General features: G+C 35.4%; 1 protein-coding gene across 1 annotated transcript in view; it reads right to left on the bottom strand.

The window, feature by feature from the left end:
• CNTNAP2 (contactin associated protein 2) overlaps positions 1 to 17,693 on the bottom strand; it is a 1,078,336-nt gene that overhangs the window by 317,423 nt on the left and 743,220 nt on the right. The window lies entirely within an intron of this gene.

Genomic DNA, 17,693 nt, shown 5'->3' on the forward strand with positions numbered 1-17,693 from the left:
ATCACTTGAAATGTTACTATGAACTATGTGTCAGTAGTTACCAGACAAGATTTAAGAAAAGGTATTATAATAATGAAACAATGCATTCTACACTCCTTTTATAGCAAGATTTGTTGAAGTTGGAAGGTAGTTTAGAAAGGAAACAAACATAAGGCACAAAACTTTGCTGTTATAAACCAACCATTTATTTTTCTTAGAGGGACATCCAGTGAACCAAAATGAAAAAAAAAAAAAATCTGAGTAATATAGGGCTTCAGAATGAAAACTATGAAGATGCGGTCAATATTATTGATACTGTCTTCCTGTAGGAATGCTATTCTACCACTTAGGTGTGAAGAATTTTAAAATTTAGGTTGACTAGGCACCACTCTAAAAATCCACTATCTCAGCTGATATGTACTACTCATATAGTGCATCTCACATAGACAAGGACTGAAATAAGTCAATTCTGAAGTAAATAAACCACAGAAAATTCTCTTTTCTCTATACATTAACCTGAAACACATCACTACAAAACTTCCTAGAAGTGCATCAGATATTATCAATAATATTTGTCATGTAAGATTCTTTCACATTTTAAGTTGTTTTTCAGTTTTTCTTCTAATTTTTCTGCCTTATGTATTTGCATTGCTGAGGGCAAAGTCAAAGAAATCTGTCTTGGAATAGAAAATGTAGAACCTTAAAAACCATCACTAAGAATCTATTCTGGCTTGTACAAAAGCCCAGTTCCCCAAATGAGCCAGGCCTTTGCACCAGCTGTTCTGTCAAGCAACACCACTGACCACAGTTGTCCTTCAGAGATGCAGAAACAAAACACACCATGCTGCTAACTTTGCTGCATTTATCACAAAAACTGACTCTCCAGGGAGATCACCTGGCATTTTCTGAGTATACTAATTCACCTGCCAGATGTGCCTTACAGCGATAAACCCCATAAAATGGAGTGCATTGCAGTATGTTTTCAATTCCTCTATGTAAATCTCCTGCCTATTAATGCAAATCTCAGTCATTCTAAAACTTGTGGCCTGCATTTCAGTATTCTAACTGCACAGAAACACTTTGCCAAACTGACACATACTCAAAAATGTTTCAGTACTTCTTCACCAAGTTCACAGGAATGTGCTCACATACACTGATGAGTTTTGGTGCGACCCAGAGTAAAGATAGCTCTCCACATTATGATTATCTTTATCTCCAGGATTCTGTACTCTGTCTTGTTTTCCAGCCTTAATTTTTACTTCATAGTATCAGGCTATTTTGAATTATACGGAATCATGTGGACCAATGTGTTTGCAACTGATATGGTATTAAGTCTTTCTAATCAAATGTTCATAAGGAAAGCAGAAAAATCCTCCACAGGCTGTACATATCACTAGCCAAATGAGATGAAAGCCAGCAGATGATGCAAGATGGTTATTATTTTAATATTCATATCCTTAGTTCAAAGCTCTTTATAAAACACAACAATATTCTTCCATTGAGAAAAAGAAATTAAAAAATCAGGAAAAAGGAATCCTACTCCCACGTACCAATAAAAATTGCCACCTCTCAAATTATATAGAGAATATAATCTAGTTTTGTTAAGAGCCTGGTATGGAAGTTTACCGCAGATTCATTTTCAAGAAAGGATTAGGATAATTTATACATTCACTGACAGAAACCTCTTATTTTTGGCAGAAAGCACTGTACATGTAAGAACAGAAAAGTGTCAGTAAGGAGTGCACTAAGATAGTTAGAGCCTCATATTGGGTTTTTGATCCAGCAAAGACTCCTAGACTAGCCACTAAGAAGGTACAGGAATGTGACCATAGGAAATAGAAAATAGGAATTGCGTTAGGCACAATTTGAAAAGGAATTTTCTTATGGATGACAGATTCTAGCCATTATAGAGTTAATTCCTCTCTAAGTTAGGAAGTTTAATCTTTACTGTGACACACTGTACTAAAGATGATAGAAACATACTCCTGCCAGTCAAATGCATCCACTGAACAAATTCGGGACCTTTCTGTCAAAATACAAGTACTACATAATAGTTATAGGCATCATAATAGTTAAGTACTTCTTGCACCTGGTAACAGATCTTTTTATTAATATACACATATATGTGCATAAAGTCAACAATCTTTTACAGCAAAGCAACTCAATCTCTTCCTGCTCTCTAAAAGATAATGGAAGATTGATTAGGATATACCTGGTCAGATACTGGAAATAAACTTAGGTCTTATTTCACGTGCAACTAATATTTTGATAATCTGACTCAAATGAGTCATGAACACATTCAGCAAGCTGTCTTGTCCAAACTCTGGAGGCTGAAGCATCTGTGCCTGCAGGTCAGGCACAGAGGGAGTGTGGAGCAAAAGTTGCAGCTGGTGTACAAGAAGAAGCTCCTTCTCTGCTTAAGGGATTTCATGATCTTCACATAGTTTCCTGATTTAACTGTAAAGCACTGCCATGACACAAGGACCAAAGCATGGAATGGTAGGGCCTTTTCTGGGCTGGGAAGACACATTAACAGGGTAATGTGGTCACAGACAAAAATCCATCTCCCCTCTCCACCAAATGCAGACTACTGTGTACATACAGCTATATATATGTGGGGCTGGCTTCAAGAGGTCTGGGAAGACTCAAAGAAGATAGATACCAGACAGAAACCTCAACCTTATCTTCTGAGTTCTGATTACAAACTGTTTTTTGCCTTTTAGTCTTAAAAATTTGTTCTTGTGTTTATACTTCCCATGGAAATCAGCTAGACATTTATAATTTGAAGATAAGTCCAGTATTTTCACTCATGTTTTCAATTTCTCAGAAACTCCTAATTTTTTGAGACCATTGTTGAGAGAGCTGGAATCAGTACCCTGATTGCAGTAACCTTCCATTACAGAAAAGGTAATGCAGATAGGTCACACTATCTCAAATACCTGTATCCTCACCAGTAATGGCATTGTCCCCGTGTAGCTGAGTACAGGACATGGTATTCATAGTTAATATATCCTTATTTTCTGTCAATAGTGTACAGAAGTCCCATTTGAGGTACACAGAAGTGAAAAAATATGTCCTAGTTAACAGTAAATTGATATATGTTCCTGGCAATTACTGTCACCACAATACTGGAATGAATATTTCCCTAATACACGAGCAATTATTTGAAGAACACCTGGCATATGGCTATTGCTAACCACAAGTGTTTAGAGACAATTCGTCAGCCACAGCTCTGCATATGACTTACACACCACCAAAATGCACTTCCCCTACACATGGATTTACTAGGCTGATTCCAGCTTTCCCTCTGGAGGACAGAGTATCAGCTACAGCTAATTGCTAACACTTCAGGAAGACAAGGGGCTCCATGATGCCCACATGACCACTTCTTCATTCAAATGCATATCTTAGAGCTTTTTTTAATGGTGCACAGTGTGTTGCAGTTGCACAGTGGGGAAAATAAAGGGGGTTCCTGCATTATTTTGTTTTTAGCAGTGAAGAAGAAGTATAATTTTCTTTGAAAAGAATGTTGAAAACCAGCAACCAGAGATTCTTAATAGAATTCATATTGGTTTTCACTAAGAACAATATAATTAAATCCAAACTGCTAATACATTTGATGCAATTATAGAGAAAATGTGCTCCCTGTAAAATTCCTCTTTGCTGAAAGAGTTCCTCTCTAACAGATAGATATTATAATAAGATTAAGTTCCTTAATTCAAGAATTATTTTTTAAAGAAAGGAAATGACCATTTGTTTACTTAAAATGACAATAAAGTGACAATTTATTTTGCTGAAAATACTTTACAGTTGCAATGACTAATAGTTCTGCCCACTCACTACTCCTTTTTCCAGTAAAAAGTGAAGTAGGTGACTAACAAAATAAGTATTAGTTCACTAATAAAAAGAGAAAATGAAATTAAAAATGTCCTTGATCACCAACTATTCAAGTGATCAAATCAAATATTAACACAAGTGATTTTTCCCACTTAATATTAAACTTATTTCATTATGTTATGATTATACTTATCACTATTCTATTGAGCATTTTGGAGATGGTCAGTTTTTTCTATTACTGAACTTTCATCACTCATTTGCTGGGTGCTTAGTTAAGCAAGAAGACTCGCTTCTGACAAACAAGTAATCTTTTGTAATAATAAGTAACAGATAATAAGTTAGAAAAATAAATTTCAGAAAACATTATGCTTGTACTCCACAGCTATGGATACATTTTTCCCCCTTTTATTTTAATCTACAATTTTATCTATTGCTATTAGAAATTTACTCCTTTTTTTTATCATTAATGGACTTATATGCTTAAGAAACTATTTTATTAGGTATTTTCAAGAAATAAAAAACCAGGTTTTTTTCTTGAGAAAGATCTTCTGCTCTCTCTCTCCCTCAATATATCTCTGGTGGGTTTTTTGATGGATGCAGTTTTCAGACCTAAAATTTGGCTGATATATGAGAACACCTCGGCTCCTGGTTGAAATCTTGGAGAAGACAATTTTGAGAATTCCCGAGCATATAAAAGCCTGGGGGTGTTTCTTTACTAGACATCCTGATTTTTACCATCATCAGTGCATTTGTCCCTTCAAATTGCTGCAGTTAGATTACTGCAGCATGTTCTACAATATGCTACACTACAAATCACTGAAGAAACTAGACAGGATAGCCCATTTAAAAGTGGGCTGCCTTCTAGGGAGGACAAAAATTACAACTGTAATCATCTCATATTATAAGGTCTGCGATTTTATTTTCTCCTGAGCCTGCTTGGTATTGTTAAATTGTGTGGGATGGTAACACAATGCTCGTTAGCAACGTGAATACACTAAGCACCCTTTTTGCAACAGTGTTGTAGACACAAGACCTGATGTACACAACTCATGTGGAAAAAATTACAGCAGGCCATATCGTCTTCTCCATCCTTTTATATTTCTTTTGGGGTGTGTTTTTAGATATAAAAGCTTAAAAGTATATATTGCAACTTAAAACTAATTCGGCTATGAACTTCACAGGGGTTACAGTTGAGTTTATAAAAATGAAAAATATATGTTTGTTTGAAGTTAATGAGTGTTTTGACAATCTTGCCTGAGATTTGCAAGTGTCAATTTTGTAGTACAGTTACTGGGTGATATAAACTGTTAGCATCTTACTAATGTAGAAAATGGAGTTTAGAGCAGAAAATCCAATATTAAGGAAAAAAAAGAATAATTGAAGAATGTTCTTATGAACTGAATTCTATGGGAAACAAAATTGGTCAGTTTCTTAATCAATTTAGGTGGTGAATAGGAGCAATCACAAAATGTAATTGAGCATTCCTGCACTCATTTTCTATGTCTACTCATTACATTCCTTCCTTTCATTGTTTCCTGATTGAGATAATAATGAATCTTTAAATTCAACTAAGACTTGTATGTTCTTTTTTACTTATGATGGTGTCTTGTGAGAAAATAAACTTCCCCAGTATTTACATAGTCTCTTTCATAACAGTTCAGGAAAAGAGAAAACTTCATTTATTTTGTGAACTTACAGTGATATTGAATGATATAGTTTTTCTAATAATTTATATATATAAAATAGATAAATTCAGATACTTTACAAAATAGAGTGGAAGGAAGTGACCAAATTGCAATTTTCATGGAACCAAAAGTTTCCAGACAAGTGATAATGAAATGGCTGCTCCAACACAACTTATCAGAAATCTCAAGGGACACTAGTAAAGTAGCAAGTAGAGGATGAATTCTCTGGATTACTAGAGATTATTTTGGACCATTCAACACAGTTGTAGGTGGAAAGCTAATAACAAGAGTACCTCAAGAAACAGAATAGAGATCACTCATGCCTTCAAAGAAAAAAGACTGCAACAACAGGTATTGTTATGCTGAAAAATAGTGCGTGAGGGAAGAAACAACTCTGATTTGGACCCAGATGCAAAAAGCTACCTCCTATGAGTGTTATTCGAAGCATGAGTGTAAAAATAATCCCATATTGAAAGGTACAATAAATAATGAGATACAGTATAGCCATATGAAGGAGGACTTGGATCATTTAAGTGCCTGGTCTAACAGATGGCAATTGCAGTTTAGTTTAGATTAAGGAACATTAAAGTCAAGAACAAAGGACATAAAAGAATTAACAGTGATTGTTTTCAGCACAGTGAACAGAATATGGGCAAGGGCTGAAAACTTTTTTACAGTTCAATAACTGAAGAATCAACAACTGATTCTACTTTCTCAGGAGCAGACTCACATCTAAACAAGTATTATACAGATAGAAAGATCAAATATGTCTCCTTTAAAGCACCTTTCAGTTAATTTTAGCATATCATAGGAGCATACACACTAAAAAAATTAACTGCTGCCTGACTTTTCTTTTACAGAGCAACATAGCACAATCCTTTAGCTATGATCCCAAACAGTCACTGAAAAGAAGTAACACAGTTTAAAAAAAATTGTATTTCAAAAGAAATCTTGAAGAAAAGGGCTCTTCAAAGCTTTCACTATAGTTAGATTGGACCATAAGAAATCCTGAGCTGTTTGGGCTGACTTTCTATTCTCATGGAGAGACAGAAAGAGACTAATGCAGGTCTCAAGTGGCACTACTAAAAACTCCCCTTACCTTTCATTCCAACATCAGCTAAGTGCTTGAAGCCTCACCATATTCTTGACTGATGCAACTTAGTTCTCTCAAGAACATACTCCACTCTCCTCTTTCACATCCCCACTCCACAGACAGACAGGAAGAGGAATGTAGTGTGCTGAAGTACCCTTTCTAATTATTGCATCAATAAACTGAATGTTAGGCAACCTCCTGAAAAACTTTCTATTTTTCTTTCAAAAGGTGCCTCCAGATTGGAGAACCTACACTTCCAAGTTTTAGTGTATGTTCTCGGTAGTTTGCAATTATTTCATCATTATTCTGAATCATATTGGCCACATTTAAACTTAGGAATCCCATTTTAATTGCTACATAAACCTAAGCATTGCCTAATTAAATAAGAAAAACTACCATTACACATGGTTTAGTGCAAAATCGTGTTTCCTGTATATTTTGACAATTGTGCTAAAATTTCTTAAGATAATTCAAAAAATTGGATGGGTAATCTGGACAGATTAATGAAGTTTAGTTATGTTGTGACTGACAGAAGAATTTTGATAACTTGAATGTCTTTATTTGTAATTTCTCAAACGAAGCATGACTTGAATTCTAAACTAAACTACCATGCCATACAGTATTTTAAAAAACATTCTATGAAAATTTTTAGTACACCTGTGGTTTGATATGTGGCACAGAGTGACATTAGGAGAGAATTCAATCAGACTTCATAGTAAAGTCAGGAAATTTAATAAAGTATGCTTAAAAAATTTTCCTGTTCTGAATGTTATGATCTCATTCTGTATCAGTCCAAATTTTACAATAGAAGAGAAAAAACATTAATTTCTATGCTAGTTTATAGTAAAAGACACAGCTTGGTCCTGAGAAAAGACAATATCCCATTTGGACTTATGAGCAGTAAAGTTCACAAGAATAATTCTTCTAATGGAAAAATTAACAGTACTATAAGAATGGGGAATAAAGGTCATACGAGACCAATAAGAAACTTTTAACTTCTGGAAATTCTTGAATGTTAAGTTTTTCAGTTATTTGTATACCAAGGATGCCTTCTCTTTCCCTCTCATCTCAGGACCACCATTAACACACCATAACCTGTTGCACGGGACACTATTTCCACCGGAGGCAACAGTGTGCTTTTATACCAATGTTTCTTTCAAGGAAATACAAATTAGCATTTTCAGAAACTCCAACTATCCTTGCAGTCTGCATCTGTAAAAGTTGTACCCTAAGTGTCACATAGCTCAAAGACTGTGTAAAAACATTCTAAGAAAGCCCAATGCTACACCAGCTGCCTTGCTGGCTTCCTGCTAGCAGATATCCAACAGATTCTTACTTGCAGGAATTTTTTCTAACTTAGGGCTCATGAGAAGAAATGCAGAAGTATGTCTATTTCCATTAACCTAGTGTTAATGAATAGTCTTTTTATGCTTCAATGTAGAAATCACAGCATTCAGAAAACATCACAGAATTTGAAGGAGAGGGTGGCATATGTGAAAATGAAGATGCTTTTTTACTACATCTAATATTACTTTATTTTTCATCAAAGGCTTGCATATATTATCCTATATATTCCAAAACCACTCAGAAATATAAATATAATATCATCTATTAAGAAATTTAACACATCTCATTATGTGGAAATGGGATATTTTAAATTAACATTTCTGAGATACTGAAAAATTCACAATTGTGCATAACTGAACTTTGTAGTTCAAGTTCAACAGAGCTAATTAGTTAAGTGTTTTGTTGTATCATTAACTGGAAAAGAGATATTAAACTCTCTTCTTACTGAGGTACCAAATATATATGGAAACCAATCATTACAACAGCAAAACATTTTCTGGAGCAATGAAAAATGTACAAGGGAACATCTCTTCGCATTCATCAGCCTGATATCCAGAGGTTATGGAGAATACTATACTGGATCTGACAAATTTCACACATGGGCAAGCTGATTCCTGCAAAAGTCGACTACAGTTTATCCATGAACTCCAGCTTGCTTGGCCTGGGCATATCCTTTGGCCTCTGTCAATAACTCTTCTTTCTATATATATTATATATATATATATATATATATATATATATATATATATACATATATATATATATATAAAAATAATCTTTTTTCTTGGTAAGTACACATGCAACTCATGCAACTTTCCAGGAAACTAAGCTGTTTGACTACATTTTATTTAGAATTTTAAATTATTTCTCCATCCCAATATAAAAAGATAATGTCTGGAATAAAATAAGAACTTTTAAAGTGAAATTTTCAATGGTGATGGAAACCATTTAGCAACCAACTACTTAGGGACCTTCAAGTGCCTTCTCTAATTATTAACAACTTCCCTATTTATTTTATTAGGTTTTCCCATGTTCAACAAATAGGAAGTTTATTTCCTTGAAGAAGACAAATAAATTATACCCCCCTGAATATTAAGGCAGCCCTCTGAATTCCACAGGGTTCTCCAAAAACAATTAAACTATCCACAGATCAAATTTAAATAGTGACATTCAAAAAGTCTATGAAGTTCCTCTTGCCCATCAAACATATATATGTACATATGTACATTAAGTGTATACTATGGCAGATAATTCTCATTGTTAACTTCTAAATATTACCCACTGCAGAAGATGAAATACTTGAACCAAACACTGAGATTTTAGGAAGGCTATTGACTTTGTTACACTCTGAGAAGCTACAGAAATCAGTCTTCTTGCAGATTTCCAAATGCAGGTCTGAAACTTGCATAACTGACTATGCATATTTATTTCTTCCTTACTACTAGAACAATTCAAAATGCACATACTCACAAAATTTTGGTGCATAAGGAAACAAAAATAGACAAAAAATGTTCCCAATTAATTTAGTGGGACAGATGTTTCATTCTGCTTCTCTAAAAGTGACTTTTCCACTGATTGAGATAGGAACTAGGGAAAGAAAAAAGGGGAAGAGAATACCCTTACCCCCTCAAACCCCAGGTTCATGGTCTACTGAGGGATAACTGGTGGAAGGAAGGGGCTCAGCGGGTTGTGGTGAATGGGGCTAGATCTGGCTGGTGACCAGTGATCAGTGGTGTCTGTTCCTCAGGGTGCAAGTCTGGAGCCAGGTTGTTCAATGTACATTGCTTTGGGTGTAGGGATGTCAGAGGTGAAAGCAAGGCTTCTGTTTTCCTCAGCATGAACTGTGCACAGAGTAGAGAGCATGTGGGATTCAGACACTGCTCCTTACCCAGCACTAACACATTTGCTTACAGTGGGGTCTCTTAATTTCTACTACCCAGAAAAATGGTTCAGAGTAGGTGATGTTGCAATTCAAACATTTCAGTAGAGCTGAAATTCCACTATAATGTAATCTACTGAGTACCTACTTAGTGAGTAAATTTTCACTAAACATGCAGACTGGATAGCTAAGAAAATTTATCACAAAGTAAAAGGCTTCCATCATTAATTCAAGAACCAAAACTAATCTCAGTTTTTAGATACAAAATCAGCTTTCATTAGTAGCATTTTTTTTAGCCCATGAACAACAATTGGTTCCCAAAAGAAAAGCCATCTAAAAAATTATCTGCCATTAAAATGTCAATGCAAAAACTCAGTGGACATCAAATTCAACAAAACCAAAAGATAAAAAAATTAAAGGTTTTAAGAATTTCAAAATAATGGAAAAATCTTTGCAATATATAGAAAAGGGGTGAACAGTCCAATTTTCTTAAAAATCTCTTTTATTGCAGTCACTTGCCAGATATTCACTCAGGCATAAGAATATGCTGCAAATAAATGAAAGATTAAGATCCTTCTATTGCCTTTAAAAAAACCTTACAAGTAAACAAAAACCCCCAAACCCAAAAACCATATCTACCTAAAAGAAATAAAACATTAAATAAACCCTGGAATTTTTACAGAGACAGAAGTCAGACCATTGGAGAAAACTGACTGCCTCAAGATATTCATAGGTCTGGGTCAAGTTTACTTTTTTTATTTGCTCAAAAGCACATAGATAGTACTGACAATTGCTCCACATGCAGTCTCATTCCTGAATCTGAAGAAATAACGAAGAAACCACATGATGCAAAAAATATTATTGAAAAGGGAATAGGAAAGGACTCAGTATTGATGTTGGTATTAAAACACTAGTTTAAAATACATTTCAACTAGGTGTTAGCAACTGAGTTAATAGAAGACATTTCCCAGGCCTGGGAACAAAAGGACAGGGGAGGAACAGAAGTAATTTCCAGAGAAATTATTTTTGTTATAGTTACACTTTCAAAAAACATTATGTGATTTGAAAATACTAAAATTTAATCTTGAAAAATTGCCTAGTTTTGGCACTTCATGTACACCTAAAACCCATATGATTGATTAGCTACTTCTATGTAGGAAGAAGGCTGAAAGAGCAGCTACTCTAATTTGATTCTCTTCTGTCTCTGATGTAACAAAAAAAGTGGTTTGCTGGTCTCTGGCATCTACGGTGCTTCTTTTCCACTGCAGATACCATAAATCCCTGCAAAGCATTTGAAAGTATAGGTTTGCAATACAGCTGGGCCTAAGTAGCACAATTTTTATATTGTTAAGAGAGTTGTAGCAAAAATCTGCAACAGCTATGGCAAAAGTGTTAGGCAGAAGCGAAGCAACCACTCCGAGCTCCAGGACACAGTGGTAAAGACTAGAAATATCAGACAGCCCCTCTGAATATCAATATTAATTAAGTAGCCTAGTGCCTTTTTTTTTGTAGTTTTTATTTCCCATAGATTTGTAATTTATAAGTAATTTGGTTTATGCAATGAGATAGACAAGCTATGAATATTCATGCCAGTGCACAATGCAAGTTGTCCTTTTGCTAGTAACTTGACCAGAAATACTTATGAATCTGCTCCAGTTCTTCCTGCTCTGCCTAGCAGAGATGTCAGTCACCAGAAAACTCTCAGTACACTTTTTGGTTAGCATCCAATTGGCTTAGCTGATTGTTCATCAGATGCTCACTGTACAACACAAGTAAGATTGACCATTTCAGCTTAGTTCTGTGGTAGTTACCAGAACAAAACTAGCAATGATGCATCTTCAAGTACAAAAATCCTTCTAACAGAAACATATCTGATCTACACTCACAAATTAGGCACACTCAGGCTTTAGAGAGGTAAGTCAGCTTCTAGTCAGTTCAGTTCCCTTCTAAGGGAAGTTCTCTGTGAGGACACCAGTTCTTGTCCACCAAGCTAAAAAAAAGGGAATCCAACCAAGTAGTGATGGTCCTACACAATAATTTACAACATTGCCATTTCCTATTGTTTTGTGACAGTATTTTTTCCTACTACTACTGATATGCTATTAAACATATTTAATTTCTTTTTATCATTACTGGCAAGCTTATTCCATTGTAGTCAGCAAACGCTGGTCTGAAAAAAATCTACTGTGATTTCTATTTGTGATGCACAAGAGCATCCCAAAGTGAAGATAAAAAGCTATTTTATTTGGAGGAATATAATCTCAAGTCTTAGGGTACTGCTTTGGCAAAAACCACAAAAAAATTTTAGGAAGGTAATAATTTCTTTTCACCGGTTTTCCTGACTTGCTTACTATTGAATCCTTCAGTGTATGGAGAGTTAGTCTAATATATCTCATCTAGAATAATGGAAGATTATTACTTCAATAACTCTCTCTCAGGGAAGCATATCTTGAAACATACCAGATAAAACCAGTATTTCCAGGCCTCCTGAAGAAAGGAAAACTTGGGCTTAGCAGACAGAAAAAACTCTAAAGCAGGAAGCACAGAAAGCATGCTAATTCTCTTAATAATGTGAACTCTGAACATAATAAAAGTGAACCCAGACCCCTAACATTGAAACACTTGGCTTCCAGCATACAAGTGGAAAGAGATCCTTACACATATCTGTAAAGACTTTCTTAAGAACAAGAAACCTGGTTTACAACTGCATCTTTCCATTCAAAATCTAAAAATTTTCTCTGGAAGTTATCTGGCTGTAGATATTCCCTGCCCACTGTACAAGTTTCACAGCTTGTCCTATGGTCATGTTGGCTGGACTCTTCTACTAAACTATGTGGAATGCTAGCATTAGCTTGTTCTTAAGTTGAATCCTGTTTATTTCAACTGTTCTTCACTTTCTGGTGCTCTGATGCTGTGGAGCAAGGGATAATCTCAGTAGGTTGCAACCAAATCTGGTTCTTCCAGGAAAATTCCTCATTGGTTTTGACTGACTACCATGTTTTCAGAGGAAGTATTACTTTCTGTGACCTTGAAGTTTAAAAAAAAAAAAAAAGAAAAGAAAAAAAAAGCCCATTTCCAAATGATATCAGATTTAAATAATTTTTGCTTTCATTGCTATCCCACTTCAGTCTTTTTCTCACCATGTGGAAGAGGTGGAGCGGAGTTTACAGCTTACTTCTGGCACTGCCCTAAAATGAGTACTGAGTGACCACACTTGAAATTAGTAAAAATATTGTCTGTAGGTTCACATTATAGGTACTGTACACCTATTCTCCTTTTTAGAAAAGCACTAAGACTAATTTTAAGTGCTAAAATGAGAATATATAAATAATCTTGGGGTCTTTTAGGAGCATTCAAAGTGTTCACACAAAAACTTCATATCAATGTATATTCACATTCATACATAATCTGTACTAATTCACTTGTTAGGAAGCCCTGGGAGGGATACATGAGAGAATCACTCTGTACATCTCCTGTCTGCCTAGAGAAACTGTATCAGCAGTACATTCCCTAGATGCGTCAGCGCAGTTCAAAATGGGTATCTTCTGCTGCCCAAGCAATTTCTTTTTAAAACTTGTCTTTCAGAGCCTAAAAGTAAGCCTGAGAATTTTTAACAGCAATAGTGACAACACGACTTACCTGCCCTTCTAGAAAAATTGGTTTAGAAAATTACACATCAGGGTGGCAGCACTGTACCCTGAATGCTGGTTGGAAATTCTAGAGCAGAATGAATCTCTTTTTACTTCTACAAATTGCCTGTAATTTTTTCATCACTTGACTATCTGTTTCAGATATAAGTGAACTTAATACACCATTTGTGGTTTGAACAGGATTTCAGATATTTCCTTTTAACTAATCTGCTCTTTGAACATTTAGCTACATTGATTCCAGTTTCAGAGAAATTATCAATAGCAATGACTTTGAACAGGTCAATGACATTCTTCCTAGTCCCATTGTCAACAAGACAAGACAGTAGTAGCAGTCAGTAAAAAGCAGCCCTGGATAGGATTTAATGAGAAGATGTTCTTTGCACTGTTGATTGAGGACAAGGAAGCAGAAAGGGAGAGGCACATATGGGAAAACATTTCTGTACACTGCAAGCCCCACATGAACTCAGTGAGTCACACCCTCCAAGCTTTGAGGCAGTAGAGCTCAAAGCCCACAGAAGCACAGAGCAGCTTTCCCAGTGGTATGGGGAATATACAAAAACACACACCTTACATCATCTGTAACCCTCCACCCAAACAACAGGAAAACTCTGAGAAAATATTATCATCACAATAAAATAAAATGTGAAAACCACCACCAACTCCCACTATTTCAGGGGTAATTTAATTGTCTAACCTTAAGTTGACTTTAATTTTCTGACCAAAAGCAATAATAAAAGTTTTACAGAAAACACAAGTTTTGTTTGGCCTTTCAATAATATTCTCTACAGGAGCAATTTTCTAGGGATAACTGAAGCATATCACTGGCCTGAAGCAACTTGTGCCAAGTTCCTCACATCCCCAGTAGGGAGCAAGTGTGTGGGAGTGAATCCAGAGCTAAATATTTGCTTCTAACATTCACAGTAACAGTTTGAGGTAGATGGTACTGATCATCATTTTATTTACAACCATCCCTTTTTTCTACTCCCCCAGTTATGGACATATTTCTTGAAATATAGTCTTGTGGGGTCCTGCAATGCACAGCATTCTAGAAAGGATTGCTGTATTCTAATTTCTGAGAGCTTGGTTTCCAGCAAATGAGAAATATTTTCTCATTGCAGGTGATGTGAGGATTTTTGCTTCTCCTAGACCAAATAATTCAGCAAAACAGAGATTCTGTTTTATTTTCAACTAAATCTGCTATGTCATTCTCAAAAGCCAATTTGTTCTCGTGCTTTGAGGTCATTGCACATTTAGTCATCTTATGCCTGATGTACAGATGTTTGCTGCAACTATGAGCATCTGAAATGCATTAAAATGATGACATGACATACTTTTATTCATATATATTCTTATATGATGCTTCAGAGTTTGAAGTGGGGCAGAAAAAAGATGAAGAACTAGAGGAATGTAGTCAGGCAGCAAGAAATGTTTCTATTACTTGGTGACTTAAGAAGCCACCTTGAGTGCCAGTGATAAAGCTTGTTCTCTTCTGAAACAGAGCATATCAAGAATTTTGTCCTGGAGGCAGAAATCACATCATATTTTTTGTTTTATGGTTTAGGTATTTTCTCTGCAGTTGTAAACGGGGTAGCTTTTCACTTTCTACACATGCAAGGGTGACTGCAGAAAATACCTAGAGATATTCCAACATAATTTAGGACAATGTAAATGTAACATGATTTACTCAAATGTCATGACATCACATTTTCATTATTACACATTTTTGCTTAATGAAGTCACAAGGTGTTGATTCAACCTTTTTTTCCCCCATCCTCTCCAAATTCTATGATTTTATATTATGATGAGCCCTGAGATTATTAGAACCTTCATCTCTGTGGGGAGGCTGTTTCTATGGCAGTATGTGTTTAAGTCATGAACATTGTAAAAGATAATAAAAAAAAAAAAACAACCCAATCCCATGGCCCTTAATACCAGGCTGTAGTTCTTTACTCTTCCATCCTTAAAAGCCTGACAATGTGACAAACTTGACATGTTGTCACAGAACACAGCAACAGACTGCTCTCACTCATTCCTTGCCATCTAGATAGTGGCTTTAACCAGTCAAACTCAACTGCCAGGCACAGGGGTGCCCAACAACATCAGCTTTTAATGATAACCAGAGGCACACCCAACGAACCAAACAGAAAAACATCCTGATTTATTTCACAAGGATGCCAGACAGCAAGCTGCATCTAATCAAATGAGTCCAGATAAAGGCTAATAATTACAGTCTGTGAACTGATTGAGGCTGAGTGGAAAGTTGCATCCAGATGGAAGAACAACCATGATCACTTTTGTAGCAAGTCAGTACTGCTTTCCACAGCATGGGGGAAAAATACACTAGTCAAATTTGTTGAGATACTTTAAAGTACCACAACAACCAAGAAAGCCAAACTTGATACAAATTTAAAAAAAAACAACAACGAGAAAAGCTGATTACAAATGAAAATATGTGCCAATAAAACCCAGAATAAAAAGGACATGCCTTGTAAATAAGAGCAGATGAAAAATATAATCAATGAACTAAAGCTGAGATGCAGGATGCTTCAGCCAACTTGGCAGGCAAGGATGTAAACATAGTCTGTTCTGTTTCCAGGTTTCTCATGGGTCTCTTATTTTATTCTGATGCTTGGAAGATGAACTCACCTTAGGAAGAAAATCAGAGATGGTCCTCTAGACATGATGCCCTGATGCTTCAATGACTATTTTCTTCTTTCTCAGTACTTTTCCTCCTTTTATTTTATTTTTTTTTTTACAGAGTCTAGCTTGATAAGTCAAAACAACCAAAAACAGTGTCATAAATGCCCTGATACTTTTCCCCTCCCTTTGTTTTATGCTATGTTTGTTTCTGCTCGTTTCATCTGCAGGGAAACAAGCTTGGATACCCTGCAACAAGAACCCCAGCTAATTTCAAAAATTTGTTACTCTTTTTATCTCTCAAATGTAATTTTAACTTGCAAAAATGACTGACAGATTGTCAAAAAACTCTGCACAATGGAAAGAAAAGTGTATGAGATGCTGTTAAAAATAGACTCTTCATTTAACATGTAAGAATTGAGACAATTAAGCATTTTTCTTCCTCTATTTTAGGCAAGAGACTCAAATATTATTATTGAAAGCTTTATGCAATGAGATTACACTAGGTAAGGTCTCTATAATTGTCATTAAACAATTTAGCATTGCCTAATGACAAAATTTTGTTTCTTGCCTTTAAATATGTATCAATTCATTCTATTAAAAAACTAATAATATTAACTTCTTCCCTAAATCTTTACTTTATTGAATTAAATTGCTCAATATTTTGATTCACATATATTTTTTATATACATACATATACGCATGAATAAAAGTTCTGGTACCTTGGATGTTCAGTAATACAGTTCTCAGGTAAGAATTCTCATCTAAGAGAACTGATTATATGGATATGAGCAATAGAATCAAACATTTACTGCTTCCATGTTTCTACATATGTCATAGTATAAAGCATTCCATTGATCCACTATTTACAGAGAGAAGAGAGAAAAGTCACAGTATACAGCAGTTGTGGTTGTTTAATGTCTGCTCACAAAGTCATTGCAGTAATTATTACATGTGACACTTCTGTTAAAAAAAAAATGAAGAGAGAGAAGGGAAGGAGGACAGTGGGTAGCAAAGTCACCTCATACATTTGACCTTAATGAGGCAGGCTATGAATACTCATAATGATTTCTCAAACTGTTTGAAGATGAGCAGCTTGAGGCAAACAAATTGTACTAGAAAGGAGATAGGCTAAGTACCACTCAAATGGAGCCATTATGCTTGCAGCTATTTGGATCCTGAAAGGAGATAAAAGCTGCATCATGGAGGCATAAAGACTTCAGGACAAATAGAAAGAATTAACTGACATATCTTCTGGTAAAATACATTATGAAACCTTTCAGTTCTACTTTGCATCAGTAGTCTAAGTGATGAAGCACTAGAAACAGCAGGCTATGATTTTCTTCTCCTCAGCTTAAAGCCTCAAGCAACTGCAGGAGTGCTGATCTGCCTCTCCTGCTGACGTCCCTTACAGCCATTAGGATAAATAACTCAGCCCTTATGGTCCCTCCGCATTGTTCCTCTACTTATTCCTCACTCTAAAAATTCTTGCAGGACAAATGCACAAGGTAAGATCTTAATAATCTTACTCATCTGACACTTTTCCCCCATCCTCCTTGTACCAAACAGAGAAACAGAGAAAAAGA

The sequence above is a fragment of the Erithacus rubecula genome, assembly GCF_903797595.1.
Source record: "Erithacus rubecula genome assembly, chromosome: 3".
Classification (NCBI taxonomy): Eukaryota; Metazoa; Chordata; class Aves; order Passeriformes; family Muscicapidae; genus Erithacus; species Erithacus rubecula.